The 11263-nt window shown below is 47.7% G+C and overlaps 1 protein-coding gene across 3 annotated transcripts in view; it reads left to right on the top strand.

Annotated features, from left to right (window-relative positions):
• Positions 1-1106: 1106 nt before the first annotated feature.
• PAK2 (p21 (RAC1) activated kinase 2) overlaps positions 1107-11263 on the top strand; it is a 35485-nt gene continuing 25328 nt past the window's right edge. For 2 of the 3 annotated variants that reach the window (XM_031596528.2, XM_090147063.1), the window contains exon 1: positions 1107-1269. The gene's annotated coding sequence lies outside the window, so the exon portion shown is untranslated. The remainder of the gene's footprint in view (positions 1270-11263) is intronic. The other variant, XM_090147064.1, reaches the window with a different exon arrangement.

Genomic DNA, 11263 nt, shown 5'->3' with positions numbered 1-11263 from the left:
TCCACTACCTCAGAGGCGTCATGCTCTGCATCTGTGTGGGGGAAGGGAGGAATTAAAGAGAACAATCGCAGAGAGCTCTTTAACCGTATCAGTGCCACAGGGCTGAGATGCCCTGAATAGGTACTGAACGCTCGTCTCTCAGTGGCATCTGTAATTCCCAGGGTTGAGTTTGTCCTTGCGTGTTCTGTGTAGCAGTCTGACTGGTGGAAGGGCAGTGCTTCCAGATCGCTGCTCAGCTCGGCTGGAAGCTTTGCCTTCTGAAAGCTCAGGATTTCTTAAGTGTCAGGTAATAGCAGTTGAAAAGCACGGGCTGGCTAAAGCTGCCTGACATCAGAGCTCGGTGAAAGGAACCTCATTTCATTGGGACAGCTGAAAACTTTGCAAGAGGTAAAATAAGATGGTTTGTCTGGTGGTGTGTGTGTGACAGTGCGAGAAGTCTGCATTGGTGAGATCAGTGACTGCTCGGGTGAGAAGCTGGCAGGAGGGGCTCAGCGCTCTCAGCGCTGAACACAGTGACCTCAGAACAGGTTGAAGTGCAGCTGCTGGGACTGGGGGGGCACAGGAGGGGTTTCGGTGGCCTTTTGTGTGGCACCAGGAGCTACAGGTGCGCCCCGGTGTTGTGCCGGGTGGAGCTGAACGTCAGTGCCGGTCCTGCAGGGATCGCTGCTGGGGGCGGGGGAGCCGTGTGGCAGCGTTCTGTGGAGAAGGGGGGTGATGGCGGTGATAGCTTGACTCTTGCGAGAGAACAGATAAAAGCTCGGGTACAACGTCGCTAATAGGTGTAGTGACCGACTTAAGGGGGTGACGGCGACGAAAGGAGAGCGCTGGAGGCTATGCTGGGAGTTAAAACTTTCTGAGTGGCGAATTAATGTCACAGCGAAGCAGCGTCTCGTGAAAAGACGTGTGAGGGGAGAGGGCGGCAGAGCGCTGAGCGTTCTGAGGGCGGCCCGGAGCGGCGGCCGGCTGAGGCCGCGCCGCAGGGAAGGAGAGCGGAGCTGAGGGGAGCGCGGCGGCCCGCTTTCCCGCGCGGCGCACTGCGTTTCCCGTCGGCCCCCGCGCCGCTGAGGGCTGCCGGGTGCCGTAGTCCCGGCGGCGCCGCCCCGCCCCTCGCGGGCTGTGGCCACGCGCGGCGGTTCCGCTTCCCCCTCCGGCTCCTGCCGCCGCCGCCTCGGTGGGTGCCGCCGCCGCCATTGCAGAGGCGCCGTGTGGCGGCCGCGCCCCGCTGCCCGCTCGTCCGTCCCGGAGGCGGCCGGCGCCGCCCCGGCTCCGGTGAGTGCGCGGCCGCGGCCCGCTCCCACCTGCCGTCCGCGCCGCCCTTTGTGGGCCCTCCCGGCCGGGCCTGCGGCGGGGCGGCGGCGGCGGCCGGGCGGCGCCTCGCGGGGCGGCACCGCGGCGCAGAGCTGCGGGGGGAGCGGGGGCTGTGCGGGGCGCGCTGCGATGAGGTCGCTGCGATGAGATCGCGCCGTGAGCCCCGGGCCGTGCGGCCCGCAGAAACGGGAAGCGCTCCGATGTGCGCTGCCGTTATGGAGGGGTGGAGGTGGCGGTGGCCCGGCGCCGCGGGGCGAGCGCTCCGGGTGTGGGCTGGCCGTGGAGGTGTTACGGTCTGGTGGGATGAAAGAGGCGCGGGAGCTAAAAAAAAAACTGAAGCCTTTGTGAGCTTTCAAGTGGAATGATTGGAGAGCGCGAGGGAAAAGCTCAGCGAGCGGCGTTTGAGAGGAAGGAAGAGCTTTCATGTGCAGCTCCGTGGTTGGGCGCTGCGGTGCTTGAGGGACCCGAGGAGCGCTGGGTTCGCGGCCTCTGTGTGTGTGGATTTGGGGCTGCAAAACGGGCGAGAACACAAATGTCCATCAGCTTCGGCCTGTGGGCTTTGAACTCCTCGTAGCACAGTGAGGGGGGCAGGAGGCACACGCTGCTCTGCTGGGGTCGGGCTGGGTGCTAACCCAGTGCTCAGCGTGGTGCTTCGCTGCACAGACACCTGCTGGTGTGGCCTGTGGGATGGTGGGTGAACGCTTTGACCATGTATGGCAGGTCTCATCTTAGGCTTCTTATGAAATGTGGCCCCTTTAAAAACTCCGGTGCGCTTATTTCGTTTAAGCCTTTCAGTTAGGTTTAAAAGAGAAAAATGTTCCAGCCCCTTTGGCTTCTAAATGATGCTAGGAAAAGTGTTAAGGGTATTGATGCTTCTGATTCTGTTTTTGTGCTGATAGGAGTGCTGCAGGGATCAGAAAGAATGTCAAAGTGTTTTACTAATAAGAATACTTCTGCTTTAGTGTTCCCCTATTGGTCTTGTACGCTTCACCTTTTATCTGTTTTCTGCATTAGGAGATTTCTGAGGCACTGAGAGCTCCCTGAGATTTCTGTGCCAGCATTTCCTGTAGCAGTCCCCTTTACTGACATGCCTGTGCGTAGCCACAACAAAGCAAAAGTTATTTGTTTTGAAAACATGGGAGATGCTGCTCTGACTGGCTGGGCCTGGTGGTAAACGTGAGCAGCAATCAGGCTCTGGGGCCAGCAAGTGGGATACAGGAGGGAAGCTCTAAAGGTGAGTTGACTTACCAAGGTTTTGTGGGGAGAAAGTAGCGATGGGGAGAGCAGGAGGAGGGAGAGGTGTGTTGCTGCCAGGCAGTGTGTGTTCAGCCCTGCTGCCTTGCTTCAGCTGCCAGGCCTTTGAGAAGCTGCATGTTCAAATGCCTCAAGTGTCTGTGCTTAAACCGGTGTTAGACAGCTTCTACAGGTGATGTTTTGTAAATAAATGAAATAAAATTAATTCTACAGCTTGATCATAGCGATGTGATAAGTTAGTTATTTATAACTGAGGTGGTTCCATGAGAATGATGGACTTGGAACAGATTTTCACAGTTCAGACAGGCTCCTGTCTCTATTAATGTCGCTGTAGTAGTGTGAAGTATTGACATTTGTTTCTGGAGCAGCAATGGATGGATTGCAGAGACTCATAGCTAATGCACCCTAATAAATTATGTTGCTGCTGGCAGTTGGGAAAAGATGCAAGTGAGTTGCCAATAGAAGGTGGTGGGGAAACTTTCTCTTCTCTTTTTAGAAACTGAGTTATGGGGACTAGCTCTTTACCAAAGCAGAGCCACTGTCTTGGAGTCTAAGGTAGATTCAGAAAGATTCAGGAAGGCTGGACCTACTCAACTTTTAGTTCTTCAAAGGGGTACATTCTTCCTCAGTCTAAATCAAGTTTGGCCCAAAGTTTCAAGAGTTTTGCAGCTCCACAGTATAATCTTGGTGTGATTTCTGTACTTGCTGTAGTAATTGAACATACATTTGCAGTTAGGTTTTACGTTGCAGGTGCAGGTTGTGTACTGCTCCTTGCCCTGCAAAGTGCAGCAGTGTTACCAAGGACTGATCAGCTGAGCACACCAGGTATAGCACACCAGGCTGGGCTACAGGGCTGGGTCTCAGAAAGGATAAAGTCCTCTTCATGCAGATCCTGGTCCAGGGCTGGATCGATTCTGCATCCCAACAAGGTCAGCCTGGGAGGAGATAGCTTTTCCTGCGAGGAAGTGTGGTTTCATATCAATTCATGCTATGGTCTAATGGGAAAATAGGTGCTTTATTTTTTGTATTCTGATTGACTAGCAGACAGGAGCAGTACTTTGGTGGTTTGGATGAATTTGGAGTTGGTATCTGTGAACTAACCAGTGGAATTCCTTACGTGTTTGAGGCACTAATGTTGTGGGATATCAAAATGCTGCAGAAACTGGTGAGGTTTTCTTTGGTTGGGCAAGACAAATGGATCTTGAAACTCTCAATGAATCAAAGTTGTGTTCTTGAATTTTGAAGTGCTTCAGAAAGTTTCTGGTTCAGCTTGTAACGATGTATTGCTGCTTAGAACATGTTTTTTGATGAATACACTTTACCAGGGGTACGTTACTCCTAGTAAGCATGGAGAGCTTTATGTAATAGATCAGGTCACCATTTCCTAAAAGATGTAAGGGCAACATCGGTGTTGGTGTGGTGACTGAAGATGGCAAGTAGAGAACAGGCTCTGAGAAGAGCAGTTGTGTTTGGTTAAATTTATTCACGAGCTTCAGTCGAAGTTAAGCTTTGAAAGAAGGCATCTCTCCTGCAGCTGTGGTGATTGGGTGAAGATGATGTGTTCCCTTGGCAGGTTTCTAGAAGCTCAGATGTCAGAAAGTTCAGTTATCATTCAGTCCACAATCATTAGGATTCATCTGCATGCACTGTAGCTGACAGAATACAAACTGGTAGCCCTGTCTTCATGGCAAATTTGTCCAAAGCAGCGTGCGTGGATTTGGTACTGAAATGCTAAACGTCCTGGGAGATCCATGGCAACCAGTTGCCAACAACTGTGTTAAATTTGAATCTGTTCTCTAGGTCTACACTAATCAGCAATGAATATGTTACCTGTCTTTAAAAGAATTGGATTGAATTCCTTCTAGTGCTGTAGTTTAATTTCAAGAAAAAGCTGCTGCAGGAAGCAGCCAGTGTGTCAGAGCGAGCTTTACAGGCAGGGTGCTGTGCTAGAGAAGGGATTCAGCACAGTGTGAACCAGCATCAGGACAGCTGGCAGATGGATTAAGGGCTGGGGATACGCTGGCAAGTCTTTCCAATTCAGCTTCTACCTTTTTTCCCTGCTGCTTGTTTTGGTGCTGGTGCCAGGTATTTGTTTGACTCATTCTGTGCTCCCAGGAGTTTACAACTGTCAGCATACAAAGACTTTCCATAGCTTTTCGTGAGTAAGGTTAGAGCTTTGCCTGGTCCTGTGAGGTTTGTTTTGGAAATAAATGTAATACTTTCTACTCTTAAGTTATGCTCACTGTTCATTTTCAGTCTTTGCAGAAGTGCTTTTATCAACAGGCTTATCTTCCAAACAAGAGAGAGAGAAAAGACTGTTTCTGGCAGATGCTTTATAAGTGACCTTACTGTTTAAGCTCCTGCCTCCTGGAAAGGTTTCTGATAAAGTAAGAGCCTGGATGAATGGGAACAAGAGTATTTTTCCCCTAAGCCCATCTCCTGCAAAATGCCACCCTCTCTTCTGAGGGTTTGGGTCTCACTTATGCTGATGTCAGACCAAAGTTGGCCAGGCAGCTCCTTCTGGCAGTGGTTTGCTGGAAGGAGGTGAGCTGAAAGCATTCTATCTGTTATCTGCTCATTTAAAAGAAAACACAATAAAACAAATTAACTCTTTTTTGGGGGGGTCATATTTTAAAAATAGGGAAGAAACAAAGAGGTTTTCAACTTTGCCTTCTGTTTTTAATCTTTGACGGGTCAGGAATTACAAAGACAACAGGTTAAAAATTTCAGACCTTGTTGTCAGACTTTAGGATACCAGAAGGGTGGAAAAACAATTTCTGGCCCAACTCCAGGTGCTGCTGAAAAGGGCCTCTGGAATTTTAGCAGTGATGGCGATGATCTACCTGTGCTGATGGCCCGGAGCTGCCCAGTGGCTGCAAGACCAGCCTGAGGATGCTGGAGGAGAAAAGTGAGCACAGTCATAAGAAATCCCAACTATGTGTCTGTAAGCTTTTAAGCTGATTCACACACAAACACTGCAGTGCTCTCCCAAGGCAGCTTTCCCACTGCGGTACTGCTATGCTGCGAGTGTGCAGAGATGCTGCTTAGCTCAGCCACAGTGGCACAGAAGAGGTTTGTTTTTACTTTTAGTTCTGCAGCTCACGTGGTTTTGGAATAGAGAACATAGCAGTAGGGTTAGCTGTCAGACTGGGCAGCCTCATAACCTTTGCATCTGAGTTCAGCCTTATTCCAAACCTGACTTCCTAAATGATTCAGGATGGTTTTTTACAGTGTTTGTTGCTTTTGAGTTAACGCTGACTGCGGCTGATGAAATACTGATGTTTTATTCTGGTGTTTGGGATTTTTACTAGACCGTTCACTCCACGTGCTGTGACTGATTTAGGTGAGGAATGTGCAAATGTAATGGTGATTTCATACCTAGGTCAGTATGGGAAGCAGCTGTTCGGGTTGGAAGGAGAGGGCCTTGCTTTCTGCTTGCCCCAGAAGAGCTGTTCCTCCTCACTCCTGCAAGCTGCTGCTGTCACTTCCCTCATTTCAGAAATTTAGACCCTTGATGAAAAAGGAATTGCTTATTTTAGACGTAGCTTGGAAAAGTTGCTTCTTGATCTGACACAGCCCAGTTCATAAGGGTTGAAAAGGTGTGTGTTGAGCTTTTGGTTCCTTTCAGCTGCTTTCTTGAGTGGTTCTGAGCTTTTGGGGATGTTACATCAGCCACCTGATGAAACTTGAAGTGAGCAAACCATAGAGCTCTTTATGAAACATCACTATTTTTTTTTCTATGACCATAGGAAATAGGTTTCCAATGTCTGTTAAATGCTTGGTTGCTTTGGAAAAGGCTTTTTTTTCAGCATGTGAATTGTTAGCTGCCACCATTACAGGAATGAACTCAGTGAATGCTTGGTTTTTAGAGTTGGAACATTACCACCAAGTGTGAAATACACTGAGTAAAATCCTTCTGCTCATCCCCTTGCTTTTTTTTCCATTCAAGAGTGCAAGTTAAGCTCAGGATTTTCAAAGATATTTCACAACAAGAGCAGCACTAACGTGCTGAGGCTCTTTGGCACTGGTGCCCAGGCTGAGCACCGAGGAGCAGAAGTAATTCCTTGTGCTCAGCAGTCCAGGATTTTATGTAAGTAGTGTAGTAGTGCTCTGTTTTGTTTTCTCTTTCATTAAGAGGATCAGAGCTGAGATTTTTAGATCCAGGACAGTTTCTGCAGGTAGCTGGTGGAAATGGAAGGCAGACATTCCAACCAGTTTGGTGCAGTTTGCTTTCTTCACACGCCGTGCAGTTGGAGTGTCTTTAATTTTCTTATTTAATAATCATTCCACTGTAAAATACATTTGTGAAGAGCAGCTCTCGTTCTCCTTGGCGTGCTGTACACATGCTGGAAAGCATTGTGTTCTTTTTGCAGCACGAGGAAACGTCCCGGTGCTTGGTGGAACTTGGGTGAGTGCTGCTCATGTGGAAGCAGTTAAGACATCTGGTAAAGCTGTATGATAGCTTCACAGCAATGTTATTGGAGCTTGGAGCAGCCAGTGTAATAATGCTTTAGTGTCTATAAGGGAGGAAACAAAAAGAGGGTATTAACTCTAAGAATGGCGCTAAGTAAAAACCCCCAAATTAAATGATTTTTTCTTTATGAATTTACTTTAATCTCCTGTAGAAATGCTTCCCTGATGCTTCCTCCATCCTCTGTGATGTAGGGCTCCATTTGTGCTGAGGATTGAGGTAATGTTGTAACACAAGACTCCAATCCTTGTGCTGACAGCACAGTACAAGAGATGTCCTTCTTTTTTTTGGTAGATTGTTATGCTGTTTCCCTTGCAGTGACCTTCACATAGGTGGGATAGCACCTTCCTATTGAAGCAAATGTCTTAAATCTCTCTAGTTGGGATAGGATGTGTGTTTGGAAGGGTGCATTGCTTTCATGAATGAATTTTGTGTAACAGCAGAAGTTGATGATCTCAAGGCTTTATAACTGCACAAGTGTTGCTGGAGTTAAGATGAGGCAAAATGAGAGTTGGGAAGTTTCTCCTTTTCATACATAAACTCCATAGCTTCTCGAAAAGACAGAAAATTCTGAACATTGGGAAGCCTTAATCTGTAAACATTTCAGCAAAACCTTGTCATTCTACTCATAAGAATTTAATTCCTTCTTTATTGAGCAGGTATGTAATGATAGAGCTGGTAACACTACTCTAATTCTAAACTTATACAAGTCCTGTTACATGTATTTTTAATTTAATACTGTTTAGCCTAATAGTGGTTTCCATTGTTCACCTGCCTTTGGCTGTGTTCTTTTCAAGTCTCTTTTCAAATGGACTGCTTCCAAGAGAGAAATAAGGATCCTTTCGTTCTTGAACCATGTGAGGAGTTATTATAAAACATTTTTTGGTGTAGATGTGCTCCCCTCCCTCGTGCTCAGAATAAAAGAGCAAGAATCTCCCAACCCTGATGGGTTTGAGCCTTAGAGCTGAGCTGACACCTAGAACATTCATGCTACATATACCATAAGAGAGTGCTTGTAATGCTGAGTTGGATGGGATGACGTTTACAGTTGCTTAATGCCTTAGGTAAGTGATTAGGCAGCTTGATGCCTAGGTGCCCAAGGTGACCTGTCACCAGCAGTGGACACCTCACACGTAGTTTATGCCCTCTCTTTTTGATTTGTTTCCTTTTTTAAAACTACTTTGCCCTGCTTCTGTGTTAGACACTGATTTCTGTTGTGATCTGCACAGCAATACAAGTAATTTTTTGAAGTTTTTTGCAGCTTCCTAAGTTCAGTGTTCTATTTTGTCAACTGTTTAAATATTATTTTAACTTGGCTGCTTCCCTTGGAAACTCTCCTGCTTCACAGCATGCCGGCTATCCTGTTTTGTTGTCTCTGACATGGGACTTATATCTGTTTGGTTGATAACTGTGTTCTTCGTTTTGTACTTTTGCCTTCAAAAATGTTTCATTCTGGAGCAGCTGGATCTGTTTTTGTGGTGCTGGTGCTACCATGTCCCATCCAAACAGCTGTAGATGGTTAGAGGTAATGCAGCCAGTGCTCCCTCAGAAAAACAGGGCATTTGGTGCTGAAGTCCTTGGATGTTTATTTCCATGCACACGTACCTGTATTTTATTATCAATTGGATTCTGAACCAAGATATGCATATGTAGTAATAAATCCAGAGCAAGGTAGAAATTTCATTTAAAAAGACAAGAACTCATTTCTGACATCCAGTTTTTTGAATGCAAATTGATGAGCGTGATGTTCTTTCCAGGTTCAAAACAAGTGCCCTGCTGCCTGCAAGACACGTGAGAACATTTGCCCAAATTGCAGGGTATTGCTGCAGTAAACCATGCAATAATATGTTGCTTGTGTGTGTGCATGCCCTCTAAGACTAACTACGGAATAGAAAATGTATGACAGCATGCAGGATAAAGCAGGCGAGGGTCACAAAGTGAGTACTGGAGTAGGAGCACAGGAAAGTGATGTACAGAGCTGCTGTGCCCAGCTCAGTTTCTCTGGTGTGGTTTTAGCTGTTCTGTTGAACACAGAATTACAGACATAAAGACCTTGGAAACTCACGTTAACTTGACGTCCAACAGCTACAATTTGTGCTTGTTGTGCTCTTCGCTGCTATTTGATGTAGTGGGGCAGGGTGAGCTTGTGCCAGTGACTGCAGAATTTCTTCATATGCCCCGTCGAGGTGCTCTGTGTCTCTGCTGGCAGAGTTTAACATGTTAGGAAAACTCGGAACTTTGGGAGTGTAATGAAGTTCTCCCTTAATGTGAAATCTTGGAGTGCTCGTGCCAGCTGTGGGTAGAAGTTGTGTCAGTGAGGCTTCGTAGTCAGAGTTTGGGGAAGACTTTGCTGATCCATCATGCAGTGTGGAGCTCCTGTAGTAGAAAAAGACTGAGGCAACCCTTCCTGTTTTGCTCTTTCGGGGATTTTTTTTGCTAAATTCACAGCCTAGCTCCTAACTTAAGATCTGCATCAGAGTATTGCTAGCTGTTAGCAGGGAAGCTCATTTGCTGTTGTTTCCTGTGAGTGCCCGCAGCCAGAAACATGCTGTCTACCTTCCTGTTACCAAAGTGAGATGGGCATGGTGCAGCTTTGCTGCTGTGGGCAGCCCTGCCTGGGGCTGATGCACAGAAACCTTGGCAAAGCTGCTGATGGTCACAGGCTCAGCCATGGCTGTGCTGATAGTTGTGGGGTATTCTGGCAGCAGTGAAGTCTAACAGCTGCATGGGCTGCTTGTTGCCTCACCTACCTAATGTCCATGGCAGCCAGTGCCAGCTTTCCCAGCTCATGGTGAGTGACCTTCCCCCAGCACAGAGGCAGGATGCTGCAGGGAGTGCTTCTCCAGTATGAGTTTGGCTGCTGGGAGAAGTCACCATATCCATTGTGCTGCAGAGTATGCTCAGAAGATAGGCCATGTCCACCCAAGACATCTCTGTTTTACGATTTAAAGCTGTGCTCAGGTGCTTTTTGTATTTACAGACATTGCATTTGATGCCTTTGTGGGTGATGCTGTTTCAGGGCAAATGTGTGGGTACGAAGAAGTAAGTTCCTGGGCTGGGGCCATTCAGCGGGCTGCTCCATGCAGCTGTAACTGTCTGGGTGACCCCTGGTGTGCACTGGTGGGCAATGGCACTTGAGAAGAGGCTGGATTTTCTGTGGGGCATTCTGTGCCAGGCCTGCACTGCTTTATAGCTCTGCAAGAAGAGCTGAGGGAACTGAAGTTCCCACTATCTGCTGGCTGTAGCTGCAGTTAAAGTGAGGCTTGGCCAACTGCTGGACAGAAACAAAAGCTCGATTCTTTGTGTGTGCAGGATGCTATTTCTCTCTTTTTTTTTTTTTTCCCTTTTGTCTTTTCCCTCTTTTGTTGTTTTCTCCTTAGCTGCCATTTGACAGCTCCATCAGCATGGTGGGAGAGTGATGGATCCCTAATGGCTGGATGCTTCTTTTCTTTGCCATACTGGCACATCCTACATGTCCACTATTTTGGGGGTTAGAAACCATTTTGCTTTCTACCAGAGTTGCTGCTCATTTCTGTGCCATGCCACAGCCTGACATTTTGGGAATCTTTTGGTCCAGGTTACAGCAGCTGTGTGTGCTGTTAGAAATATGAACAAACTGAGCTGTATAAGTGCCTTGCTCAGGTAACGTACCCTTTATTCAAATAACTTTTGCTCTGGAATGTGCTCCCTGCCTGTAATGCCAAGTTTAATTAAGAGAGGATCGCAGGGATGAGATACAGACTTCATTTTTCTCTTCTCGTCAACTTTCCCTCCTTGCCTTTTTCCCCATTCTCCTTTGATCTTCAGAAAATCTCAGCTCGTGAAAATAAAGGCTCCACAGAGTCTTCAAGGTAAAGAAATATGAGTAAGCACAAGCACCACGAATCACAGATTTGCATGCACTGTGCTTGCTGCAGGCTGTCTTTCTTCAGTTGACTCAGGTTTTCACCTCGGTAGAGCAGGGGTGAGGAATTTCCTTGTTGAGGACTGAATAGGCTTTTCAAACACCTTTGAGCCCGCTCTGTCATTATGCAGCGTTGCACAATGGTTCGTTGAAGCCAAACCCTGGCTGTGGGCTGCATGAAACAGAGCATGGCCCGAGCTCAGCGGGTGGGTGGCAGCTGGGCCTGCAGCAGGGTGCTGGAACCCCTCCCCTTGGGCTCCTGCTCCACATGCCTGCAGGCCTGGCTTTCTGCACTGAGGTGGAGATGGACACCTGTGGATCCATCC

The sequence above is a fragment of the Phasianus colchicus genome, chromosome 10 (assembly GCF_987193195.1).
Source record: "Phasianus colchicus chromosome 10, bPhaCol1.hap1.1, whole genome shotgun sequence".
In the NCBI taxonomy this organism is placed as follows: domain Eukaryota; kingdom Metazoa; phylum Chordata; class Aves; order Galliformes; family Phasianidae; genus Phasianus; species Phasianus colchicus.
The sequence above is the reverse complement of the archived record's forward strand: the minus strand, read 5'-3'. Positions and strand labels throughout refer to the sequence as shown.